The 13027-nt window shown below is 46.2% G+C and overlaps 2 long non-coding RNA genes across 19 annotated transcripts in view; both read right to left on the bottom strand.

Moving 5' to 3' along the window:
- The window catches only part of LOC309637018, a 277223-nt gene that overhangs the window by 112854 nt on the left and 151342 nt on the right, over positions 1–13027 (bottom strand). The window lies entirely within an intron of this gene.
- LOC309637032 lies at positions 4638–13024 on the bottom strand. Its single transcript, XR_014250382.1, has 2 exons — positions 12606–13024; positions 4638–12310 (listed from the first exon to the last, which is right to left on the bottom strand). It is a non-coding gene; the product is annotated as an uncharacterized lncRNA (long non-coding RNA).

Here is a 13027-nt window from a genome sequence, read left to right as displayed (position 1 = left end):
GTGAGGCAAATGCCCTTTAGAATAGTGGAAAACACAAAGGAGAAGGCCACACTCCCACCCTCTCATCAGTTTAAGGAGAATCTCAGGTTTTAAAAGAGATGTTTAGAAGCCAACTGGTCAAAGACCCCCACCCCTCATGTCTGAATTCCTTCCTTATCTTCCCTGTTTGAGTGTTGCCTGATCTCTGTTTGAATGCTGCCTCCAAAGCTAATTTCACTGTTGGCCATTCCAATGGGGAAATTTGCAAAGATATACACATGTAAAATGCATCAGCAAGACATGGAAACAAAGGCAAAGAAAAATGGTACCTTTAATATGAACTGTATCAGAGTATAACGACAGAACCTGATATTAATAAGGATTATAAAAAGTCAGATTGTAGTAAATTTTTAAAATACCACCTCCAAAACAAATAAACTTATTTACAAAATAGAAATAGACCCACAGACAGAAAACAAACTTCTGGTTACCAAAGGGGAAGTGGGGGAGGGATAAATTAGGAGTTTGGGATTAACAGATACACACTACTAAATACAAAATAGATAACCAACAAGGACCTACTATATAGCACAGGGAACTCAATATTTTGTAATAACCTATAAGGGAAAAGAATCTGAACAAGAATAAATAGAAAGATAGATACATATGTATAAATGAATCACTGTGCTGTACACCTGAAACTAACACAACATTGTAAATCAACTGTACTTCAATGAAAAAGTGAAAAAATAAAGTAAAATAAAATAAAATAAAATACCACCTCCAGTGTGAGTGGCCACTACTTATGACACATGGTACTGGTAAAAAGCACAGGTGAAACTGTTGCTCGTCATGCTATCTTTTGCGTATATGTGCAAGCCTTCCAGTGCCGGGTGGGAAGACAGAAGAATAGGGGCAGGAGAAATTAAAATGGTGAAGGTTGCTAATAAGGAGGAAAGCAAGGTATGGGGCTTCGAGGGATGCTGGTACGTGGTATGTATTTCACTTGCTTGTATGATGGGGACTGGGGCAGAGTTATAAAAATGAGTGCAAAGCGGGTGGGGATGGCGGACAAGAGAAATGGGGCATTAAAGAACTGACCTCTGATTGAGTAGAGAGGATGGAGGGCTTAAGTGGAGGAGGGAAAAGACATAGAGTTTAGGGATGGAGGAAAAGGGAGAAACACGAGATCAGTGAGGGAATTGAGAGGTAGGGAGAAGTGAGGAGAGAGCCTCAAGGGAGATCCAAGATACTTGGGATGTTTCCAAAACCATCGTGGGGTCTCAAGAGATGGTGAGAGGTGGGGATAAGGGTAAATGTTTAGGGGGATGCAAGAGACAAAGCCCTGAAAGATCTCCAGAGTGGAAAGAAGCAGAGAGGAAGCTAGACTCATCATAAGACTTGGTCTCTTCCTGGCTGCAAAAGATTGTTAATCCATCAGAAAAATCTGAATCCGTCAAGTGTTGACTGAACACCTCCTATATGCTCAGACATGTGATAGAAATAGAAATCAAAGTGTTAGTAAAAAGTCATGCTAAAGAATGTCCCGTAGTAATCTTAATTACTATCAGTCAATTAACAATCGTTGATTTAGGAACTACTACAGATGGGGACCATGGTCAGCACGAGCTATATAGTTGGGATCACCAGGCCTATCGACATGGAGGTCACAGATATTATGGAATTGGATTATTTCTACCCAAACATCCCTCCGTGATTATTAAAAAAAAAAAATCATGGGGTGGAGCCAAATGTAAAACTGCTACGAAGAATTATAGGGTGCTTCAGAGAAAGATGACGTACAAAAATAGGGTTCGTGATTTTCACATTTTTAACAAAAAAGAGATGTGAGAAGCCAAGAGAAGCAGGAGGAGTCAGGCCATGGCAAGTTTCTTGCTGGCCTGAGAATGGCAGAGAGCATTGCCTGACAACTTCTCAGGGTCCAGAGCAAGGGGGCAGATGCCGAGCCCAGCAGAGGACTGCTGAGGACTGGCGCGGAGCCAGACTGGGCAAGAAACTGACTCTACTGCTCAAGGAAATCAGGAGCTCATGATGGAAGGAGGAAGCCTTCTGCCTGAACTCCTTCCCCTCTGGACCCCACTCACCCTGCCTGGCGTGACCTCTTCAGCTCGTTTGGCCTCCGCCCATGGCTAAGTGAGAAAACCATCTCTAAGGAGCCTCTCCAATTTCCTGAATTTTCTGTCTGCCTTGCTTTCCTACTTGGGTTCACAGATGAGCCCATGACCCTCAACGACTGTTTTGGGGAAGCTTTTGCATTTTCCTTGGCAAAGGTGCAGCTCGCTGAATTCTTTTAGGCCAGGCCAATAACAACAAGCCCTAAAATCGCTGAGCCAAGTGGTTTCTTCGGGGATCTGCTTACATTCCCTCCCTGAAAAGAGCAGGGGGCCCACTTCGTGCAGTCTCTGCACACAGAAAATGCATGCTCCACTTTTAAGGTGGCGGAGGCATGGGAGGCTTTGACCAAAGAGGGGATGAGGCACAACTAATTTTTGCTTTGGTCTTATATTGCTCGATTGGGTTTCATTCCATTTAAGATGATGGATAAGACAGCTTGGAGTCAGCTCCGTTGAAGACTGTCTTGAGAAAGGGCTAGGGAAGCTTTTAGTGCAAGCCCCATGGGATCCCAAGTTGGCAGAAGAATTTATGTGTGTCAATACCCTCTCTCATTCCTGAACTTCCACTCAGTTCAGGGTTCAATATTGTAATTACATTCTTGTAAGCTGTGGCTTTGGGAAGAAGATGGAGTCAGTCTATAGATGGCTTGATTTTTTTTTTTTTTTTTTAATAATCACGGAGGGATGTTTGGGTAGAAATAATCCAATTCCATAAAGGATTACTCCAAAGTTTTGTGGGTTTTTTTCTGATTTGGAAATTGTCATATGATGCTTTTTCAATCAGTTTACCTCGCCGTTTATTTTCTATCATGCGAACGTTAGAATGTGGTAATGCTTCCCAGGTGTCCCTAGCTGAGGGGAAAACCTTGAGGACTATCTTCATGGGAGCCTGTCAAGCAGTGGCACAGCCACTTTGGAATTAACAATTATCCGTGAATAATTCACAAGGCCTGTAATTCACGTGCAGATCACTGAGAACTGACTGCCTCTGAGAAGTGCCTGCAAGATTAGCCAAATGGCCTTGCAAAAACAACAACAACAAGAAAATGATCATAGAAGTACTTCCTCATTTCTTGGCGTCAGTGCATGGCTCAGGCGACAGAGTTGCAGGTTCATGCTCCGAGTCTGAGGGTATTCTTCAGGTGGGGGAAACAGGGTCTCTTGCAAAGTAAAATTTGAACACATTCTCACATGGCAAGATGACCCACATGCATCCAGAAACACCTAGAGCAGTCATTCAGTACTGAGCTTTCCTACTCAGATGGAAAGTAAAGGGTTCTGGGGTCAAACCTGCCATTTTTAGAAGACGGAAATCAGGGCAAGTCACATTTGCAGATGGGTAAATACATTCTAGGGACCTAAGCTGGCTTCAGTGATTTTATCAAAAAGCCTGGCATCAGAGCAAGAGGGCTGATACCGAGAACCCTCCTAGGACTGGGCTCATCCAACAGTCCACCACACCGGCTGACCCAGAAGCTCTCCAGCAGTTTCCAGCCGCTGTGGGGACCTGGCAATCAGAAGTAACCCCATCTTGGGCTTCCCTGGTGGTGCAGTGGTTAAGAATCCACCGGCCAATGCAGGAGACACGGGTTCGAGCCTTGGTCCGGGAAGATCCCACATGCCGTGGAGCAACTAAGCCCGTGAGCCACAACTACTGAGCCTGCGCTCTAGAGCCCGTGAGCCACAGCTACTGAGTCCACGCACCACAACTATTGAAGCCTGCACGCCTAGAGCCCATGCTCTGCAACAAGAGAAGCCACTGCAATGAGAAGCCTGTACACCGCAATGAAGAGTAGCCCCCGCTCGCCGCAACTAGAGAAAGCCCACGCGCAGCAACAAAGACCCAACGCAGCCAAAAAATTAAAATTAAAATTAAAAAAAAGAAAAGAAGTAACCCCATCTCCATGCTTTGGAGGAAAATTTACAAACTGAGGTTCGCCTGACCTAACAACAGGGATGCTTAGTTTTCCTATATCAATTCATGAAGAGTAGATATTGGCATTTCCAACCAAGAAAAAAAAGGATAGCTTAGGCTAAAAGCAGCCTCAATGTGGGAAACCAAGTGAGGTTGTGAGTAGAGTCAAATTTCTTGCACTTTTTTAAGAATACAGCTGGACCCTCCAGAGATGCTCATCTTCAGGGGATTTCATAGGTCCTTGGCCAGAGACCAACCTGGATCATAAGAGGAAACCCCCTGGGCCTTTCTTTTAAAGAAAGAACTTTTCGTCATCTGGGCTTTGCTTATTGAAAGAATATTCTTTCTTGTCCTGGAGTCAGGGTAAAAGAATGTGCTGCCAGGTTATCTGAGAGGCCCGCCGGGAGATGCCAGTGAGACAAGCCCAGTGGCCCCCTACTGAACTCTTTCATCTTGAAGGCTAATAAGATGCCATCTTCACTACACTTCCCAGGGCCTGCTGTCTTCGGACGGCACGACAGCAATGAACACAGAACTCAATTGCCACTCCTTTCCCATTTCACTCTTAACGCCAAGGAAATCTGGTATCAGAGCCTTGGAATTATGAAATTGGAAAATGGTGACAAGAAGAGTGAGGGTGCGAAGTAATTTAAAACACTGACTGTCACCCAATAATATTAAAATAGGTCATGCAGGATATCGCCATGGAGCTTTCTTTTTTTTTTTTAATAGATATATTTTTTAATTGGGGTATAGTTGCTTTACAATGTTGTGTTAGTTTCTGTTGTACAACAAAGTGAATTAGCTATATGTATACATATATCCCCTCCCTCTGAGACCTCCCTCCCACCCACCCCCCATCCCATCCAGCTAGGTCATCACAGATCACCGAGCTGAGCTCCCTGCTCTATACAGCAGTTCCCACTAGCTATCTGTTTTACACATGGCAGTGCACATACGTCAATCCCAATCTCCCAATTCACCACCACCCTGTGACCACACGTCCGTTCCCTACGTCTGCATCTCCATTCCTGCCCTGCAAATAGGTTCATCTGTACTATTTTTCTAGGTTCCACATACATGTGTTATTATATGATATTTGTTTTTCTGTTTCTGACCTACTTCACTCTGTATGACTTTCTGTTAAATTTTCCCCTCTCAATTCTTTGGGGAATTCTCCCTGCTTCTGTGTGCAGAGAGCCCCACTAACTCACAGTAACCTGAGGGTTAGAGATCATCACCGTTACGAGCGGGGCCACAGCGGTGGCAACGGGATCATATGATCCCACTCACTCTATGTCAAGGCCGTCGTCTACCCATAATGATGGGTTATAGGGGTAAGTTTACACAGTGAACAGGCCACTGCTGCTCCCTCCTTGATTCTCAGCAAGAAAAGTGCGGAAAGTTCAGTTACTCCCACTGGCCACTGGACAAATGCCCAATTGCTCTCAGGGGAAATCTCACAGCGACTGTGTCATTGTGAATTCCTCCCTCTCATGCCCCTCCTTCATGGCCACTTAGTTGCCAAGCTCTGTCCATTCTTTCTCCACTGCACTTCTTGAATTAGTCCTCTTCTTTGATTCCTGCTGCAATCATCCTTGGTGAAGTTCTCTTTTTTTTTTCTCCACTGGGCTTTTGCTCTATCTTCCCGTGTAGCTTCCTGAAACCACTGTAATCCATTTCACACACGACTCTCGGCTGACTCTTCCGGATGCGTGCCTCCCTGATGACGTCACTCTTCTGTGCAAACACTCGTGGTGATACTTTGCTGCCTGTTCACAGTCCAAACGTGGTGATGCTGCCTTGCTTATCGACCAAAATCCAATGAATAAATTGACAGCTTTATTCACAAAGAGGAAACTGTCCAGGGACTCGCATGTCATCCTATGAATAAAGGACTGAGACTCAGAAAGTTGCTCAAACTTCAGTAGCCCATGTACTGGAGGTGAATTTCACTTGTCCTGTCCCAATGGGTTTCTCTCCTATACATCTTCCTTGTCCCAATCAAAAAGTTCTTTTCCTGTGTCCACCCTGACTTATCCCTGAAGCTCTTGAATTCTGCTATCTTTAACTACTACTTCTTTTAATGGTGAGTTCCACTCTCAGAAATGAGATGAACAAAGTAAAAAAGGAACAAGTGACTCCTAAGAAAAACACCAAAGAATGACCGCAGCTTGAGTGGAGAAGAAAGGGGAGCCGATGGGTGTCTGTGACTCTTCTTTGTTCGATTCCCTGCATCTCAGGACCTTAATCGTCCACAGACTATCCTCTTGACTTTGATGGGGATTTCTCTTCTGTGCTCCTGCTTCAGTTACTCAAAACATGATCACCACAATTAGACGGTCATAATACCCCATGATGATAGGAATGGTTTAACGGAGAAACATGCTTGGGTAAAGATCCTTGGATATTAATCAGAGTAATGCATAAAGACTGTAGAAAGCAACTTGGAGAATAACATAGAAAAATTACTCAGTCACTTTGCCCATCTTTACAGCATTGCCATTTCTGGGGCTGAATGCAAGAGCAGCTAGGAGTGGGGGAGAGGGGAAGACACACCACATGACACACAAATCTGAGGATTCCAATTCTGCAGAGTTTCTTGTTATGTGTGAAAGATGGACATAAAGGAATCTCCCTCTACATAAGGCCTATAACAGTCATTCCCCTTTCCCCAGAAGTAACACAGACTACAACAATAACAGCCTAGAAAGGTGAAGAGCTAACTTTTCTTTAAAAAAGAAAAAAAAAAGGAGAAAATGAAGAAAAGAAACAAGCAAATACAAACAGACTCCGAAGGACAACTTATTTTGCCTGATTGTCAATGCACCATGACGCAGAGTTGGGAAGTTCTTCTTAAGATCTAACCTGCATCTCTCTTGCTGTTTTTGTTTGTTTGACCATAGACTGCTCTAGCCTCTTTGCCAACAGAGAAATACTCACAGCCCTTCCCAGCTGGCCACTTGGCTCAGCTAACGGGGCTGTTCTCAAATCCATGGTTAAAATGTCTGTCCCTGAAAAGGGCCATTGAGCTTTGCTCCATAAGAAAGCTCTGGACCACACCTCTCAAGCTAGACAGCCCTGCCATTTGTGTGTGAATGTAGATGCCATCGTGACCACTGCTTCTATCTACTAAGAAAAAAGTCAAAGCAAGATTCGTGCCTGAACTTCAACCTCTGCCCAGAGAGTGCTGAAGAGTCGGCTACTGGGAATTAACCTCTATCCCCTCATTACAGCGGGACGCTAGGCCAGAGCAGGGGATGACCTCGAAGATGAATCCTGGGCTTTAGCCCTCGGGTGGTGTTTGCCTCGCAAAACCTTTCTATTTCCTGGGGGTGAAGGTAGGGCTCTTTAGCAAAATTTTCAAGATGAAGTTCTATCCCAACTTTTTCCTTCTACATCCATAGCTTCTTCTATCTTATAAAATAAAATGTTACTCTTGATTTTTTTTAAAAAGCACAAAGGGGTGACAGTATAAACAAGATGGGACTTCAGAAGGCCAGAAGGCTCTCTGCATTTTGCCAGAACCAGGCTTTGCCTCCTTTTGGGTTTCCCGAGGCGGCCAGCACCCTAGAGGTGGTGATTTCTCAGGGGGTCAAGCATAAAGGGGGCTTAGGACTTCCATGTCTGGTGAGAGACCCCCTGAAAGCTAGGAGGAGGAGGCAAGAGCAGAGACCCATCCAACCTGTGTTCAGAATTACCGGGGAAAGTTCCTTAATATTCCAGACCTTGGTTTCTTCACCTGTAAAATGGGGATAATAATGGGGGCATATCTCATAGGATTGTTGGGAAAATTTAGTTCAAAGGGATAAAACCCTTAACTCAATGCCTGGCACATAAGGAGTGACCATTTAATTGTACCTCTTGGTATTAATATGAGTAGAGTCACCTCTGGGGGCAAAGTAGCAAAGAGAAAGAGTGGGAAAGAGAGCTCCAGGAAGTGACCAAGGCACTGCCATGCCCCTGGCCCTGGTGATGAGCCCACTGTGCAGGGGTGCAGAACATTCTTCCATTCACCCAGGCCCCAGCTTGCTCCCAGATACGGAACAAGCCGGCGGCACAAAAAAGACCTGCCTTCCACAAGATGGGCACCGCGCCGAGCGGCGCCTGGATCCAGAGGAGATATCTCTGTCCAGCATTTCTATCAGGGCTCTTCCGAGCCAGCTCCTGGGGCGCACACAAAGACCCATTCAGGATGGCTGGAGTGCTGAGAGCAAGCAGATGAGCCGAGGGGCCCGGGAAGGGGGTGGAGAAGCAGCACAGTGCCTGGCACCGACCCGGCCAGGGCCGCCTCGGGCGAGTGGGCGTGGAGGGCTCAGGTCCGCAGCCGGGGCTGCACTCTTTGTCCTTCCTCGGATGCCTTTCTCCGGTGGTGGACCAGGGCCTGGAGACACCAGCTGCCATGGCTGGGGCTGAATGACCTCTCTGGAGGAGGCGGGGAACCCCCAACCCCACCACGCCAGCCCAATAAGCCGGGTATCCAGCGGAAACGGGCCACTACTAACTGGCCTGCCATTTCAAAAGCACTTCTTTCTGGGAAAAATGCCTCTCAGAGGTTCCCACCCTGGGGAGGTACTAGCTGAGGCACTGGAGTGACAAACAAGAAGCTAAATTAATACACAGCAGCCACCCGTTACTCCCCAGGGCCTGGGAAGTGGCTTCGTGTTCTTCAGCCTCAGTTTTCCCACCTGTACAATGGGGCCTGGTAAAATAATCTGTTGGAATTCAAAGAGAAGCTGTTGAGAGAGCTTCTAGGCAGCAGTGTGTTTATTCTCTCTGAGCCAGCAGACAGGCCCAACCCCAGCCTTCCTCTCTGTGGCCTCCTGGAACGCATGGAGAATGCCTGGTCTGGAGCTCCCATCGGCATGGCTCTGAGGGCAGCCCCCAAATATGTCAAGTCCGATGCATCAAGGCCTTGCCAGCTCTGCAGTGCTCACACTTTTGGAGCAGAGAGGCTGCTGAAAGGACCATGACCAATGAAGAAAAGAAGATTCCCTCCTTTAGCTTTTCCCTCCTAAAATTACAGAAGGCTATCTTAATAATGTCTGACAGATCAAACGTGGAACAGAAAACTGAGCCCCTTTTTGTCACCAGGTTGGTAAGACATTTCCTATGGCACAATGTCATTTTGCAGATGACTCAACTCAGTAGGACTGAAGGGATTCTCCATCATCTAAAGATGTTTCTACATCAATTAATCCAGTTGTCCGGCTTTCCTGGAATGCACTGACTGCATTTATTCACCGAGATACCACTTATCCAGTGGTAAAACTCAGTACACGTACCACCTCCTCCAGGAAGCCTTCTCTGACGACACAGCTCAAATCAGTACCCCTTCATCATGCTCCCACAACGCCCCGGGCACACCTTTCTCTCGTGGCACTTAGGAAACGACTTGTAATTGTCTGTTTATGTGTCTCAGTCTTCTCTGTGGTCGGGCACTGTATTTTATCAAGCTTCTAGCACAGTGTTGGCACGACGTATGAGCTTAATAAATGTTTACTGAACTAAATGGATGTGTTGCTGGCATAAACCCCCACTTGTAATTTATAAGAGTATCGTGTAACTTTTGCTCTCAGGAAGTTCTATCTCGTAGCTAACCCAACTCTCCCCTGCACACATATGTTGCTACTTATTCTAACCTCAGCTGGTGACCATCCTCATTCTTATGAGAGTAGCAGAAGAAATCACTGCTATCGCTCATCATTTCTTTCTACCAAGTCAGACTTACTTTCTTTCACGCTTAAATCAGGAACAAACAATCAGAATCTCAGATCTGACAGCTTTTACTTTTAATAGACAAATAGAAAAGGACTTTCAAGAAGGATTTTGGCCAGAGAGAATCTGTGCATTTCAACAAGCTTCTGGGAGGCACCTACTATGTGCCAGACTGTGTGTGAGAGAATAAACACATGCTGAAGTCCCGGCCATCAAGAGATCCCTAACCTAGAATAGGGAATAAACAGGGGTACTTAACCTATTAACAAGCAGCACTCCACTTTCTTTGTGGTGCCCTGATTAGAATCACCAAGTTTTGTGAGAATGTAAGAAAGTCCAGACTGCTAAAAAAACAAAGTTTCCAGTTTCTGAGCAACTTGGGAGATAACTAGTGGCCCAGTCAGGGGACACACTGGGGACATGTTGATCAGCCCATGAAGTATCAGTGCCCTGCCTGGGTGTGTTGACACTGTGACAGAAATCTATTTGCATTTTCACTGCTGGGCGGAGGCTGGCCTCCACTGACCACATATTCAGGAAGCTGGCACGAGCCCCTGATCAACCCCTACACTGGCAGCCTCCCTTCTTCTGGCCAAGGAGCTCAGGGTCTGCGTGACTTGAGGCAAGTCATCTGGGGACATTTGGGATTCTGATCGGGTGAGCCAGTGGAGGCAGCACAGATAAGACCAGGACAGAAACCTGGCAGCCTGAGTAACATCTGCTTGGGCTGAGGTTTTGGCATGGGCTCCTGCGGGGAGCCTGGGGCTGGAGCCTGGGAAGGCTGCGGTTGGAGCAGGTGACAGCAGGTGGCGCAGGAGAGCAGAAACCAACCCTTGGTGGGGCCCAAAGAAAGCATGGGATTAATTCTGCCCCCAAGAGAGGCGCTGGGGCTGAGAAAGGCAAAGGGGACCAGGCCCTCCACACGGTGCCAAAAAAAGCAGACTGTCCCCACGGGACATACAGTCAGATACGGGCATTTCTCAGGTAAAGGTAAACCAAGATAGGTCGGAAGAGGTCTGAGTAAATTCCTTGCATGGTCAGCATCTTTAGGAAATGTGCAAAGAAAAGGAAAAACAACATACAATATTAACTTCAGGGGCAAGATAAACACTCCTAGAGTTGAAAGGCTCAAACCACTCTGAACCCTTAGACGGCCGATGGGTAAAGTATAATTCTCCAAATAACCTTCCCCCTAACAACAACAAAATGAAAACAAACGACGACAACAAAAGCACTTAATCTGGTTGGTAAAGTTCTGGAAAGCAACATTTTCAAACATGCACACAGAAAGGGATTATAGCTCCATCTTAAAGCTACTAGACAAAGCCACCTTCTCAATGTTCTTATCTCTGGGTAAGCTGCCTCCAAATCGTACTATTATGGGAATAGGACGGCCAGAAAGTTCCCCTCCCGCGGACACCCAAGGCTTCTCAGTTTCTGTGCCCCAAAGGGCAGAAAGCATGGTCCTACTTATTTATTTACACAGCACCGTAACTTGAAGAACTTTAACTGGGGAATTCTAAGCGGGGGGGTAAAAGTGCCACACACAGGATATAGGACAATCTGTCTCTTCTGAGAGAGAACATTCAAAAGCAGTAGACTGATGAGATGCGCAATAGAGGATTTACCTCATATACTGAAGCAGTGTAGGTTGGCTTGGGGATAAATTTTAGGGAATGCAAGGAATTTTACTTATTTTTCCATTTCGTTTACTTTCATGTTGCTATTTCTCTTGTGGGGAAGCAATCCTAGATGCCTAAGGTCTGATGTTTTATAAATCAATTCTCTGTGTTTACTTAAGTACATACATGTACATATATGCAGCATGTTGCACTGCTTGAGAAAAAACATTTGACGTATTTGTTCTCAATCTTCTGCAAAAAGCAGGGTCTGTTCAAGTCAGTTCGCTGCTGGGTTTACTGCTCAACTAGGACAGTAAGTGAGGCTGTTCTACAACCTACCGCCTGTAACTTGATGGGCCCACATCAGAGACGTCTCAATAGCAGAAAGCGTAAGAGCTCAGCAATGAGGCTCCATCAAAGGGCCAGGAGAGCACAGAGGAAGGGAGGAGGAATTCCTCTGGGTGGGACCAGAAAGGCTTCATGGACCCAGATACTGGAGTTGTTTCATCCTCCGTGCCTTGGATTTGCTTTGTTCTGCCTGGAATGTCCTTCCTCATCTCCCACCATCTTCCTTTTGTGGGTAATTTTCCATCTTCTTCAAGAATCAGTACTGATCCCATCTGAAGCCCTTCCTGACCAGCACCTTGCCCTGTGTGTCCTTAGAAATCCTGTGCAAATCTCAATCCCAGTACATGACGCAGGAATGATGCTGCCGTCACCATCTTCCTGCTATAAAATTCGCTATTGTAGACGCCTGTTCTTCTGCTGCGTCATGTTTTCCCACATCCCTCTCCCCCCAACTCTTTCTAAGTAGGGTTGCCAGACAAAAACAGAATGCCCAATTTAAACTGAATTTCAGGTAAACAACAAATAATTTTTAGCATAAATATATCCCCGATATTCCATGTGTTGCTGTATTTTTATTTGCTAAACATGGTAGCCTCGGCGCTTCCCTGGTGGCGCAGTGGTTGAGAATCTGCCTGCCAGTGCAGGGGACACGGGTTCGAGCCCTGGTCTGGGAGGATCCCACATGCCGCGGAGCGGCTGGGCCTGTGAGCCACAATTGCTGAGCCTGCGTGTCTGGAGCCTGTGCTCCGCAACAAGAGAGGCCGCGATAGTGAGAGGCCCGCGCACCGCGATGAAGAGTGGCCCCCGCTTGCCGCAACTAGAGAAAGCCCACGCACAGAAATGAAGACCCAACACAGCAAAAATAAATAAATAAATAAACATGGTAGCCTCATCCTGAGACCCCTGAGTTCACGCCTGTTCCCTCCTCCCCGTCCCCCTGCGGCAAGGGGTGGGGAGATGCATTCAAAGCTGCAGATGCACTTTCTCAGCATTGACCTCCCTCCCCAGCCAGCCCTCCAGAAGAAAAGGGGTACCCCTTGCACACCCCTCCAGAATACTAGACGAGTAATCTAAGGTCAATTTCAGACCCATTTGGTGTTTTTTCTCCTGTACTGGGTGTATTTATTCAATAGAAATGAAGTTTAAGTGTTTTGTTCAATATAAAAACACTTGCTCAGATGTTTTGAAATAGGAGGGTTACCGCTTGCTTTTCATTTAAATGTGGTTTCATGAATTGTATGAATTCCAGGACACTTTGAAATCTGTTAAGTCCATGTTTAATTTCAAAGTATGGCCAGCTGGATGTAGTG

This window comes from Balaenoptera physalus (genome assembly GCF_965194825.1).
Source record: "Balaenoptera physalus genome assembly, chromosome: 10".
Taxonomy (NCBI): Eukaryota; Metazoa; Chordata; class Mammalia; order Artiodactyla; family Balaenopteridae; genus Balaenoptera; species Balaenoptera physalus.
Note: the sequence above shows the minus strand (reverse complement) of the source record. Positions and strands in the feature narration are given on the sequence as shown.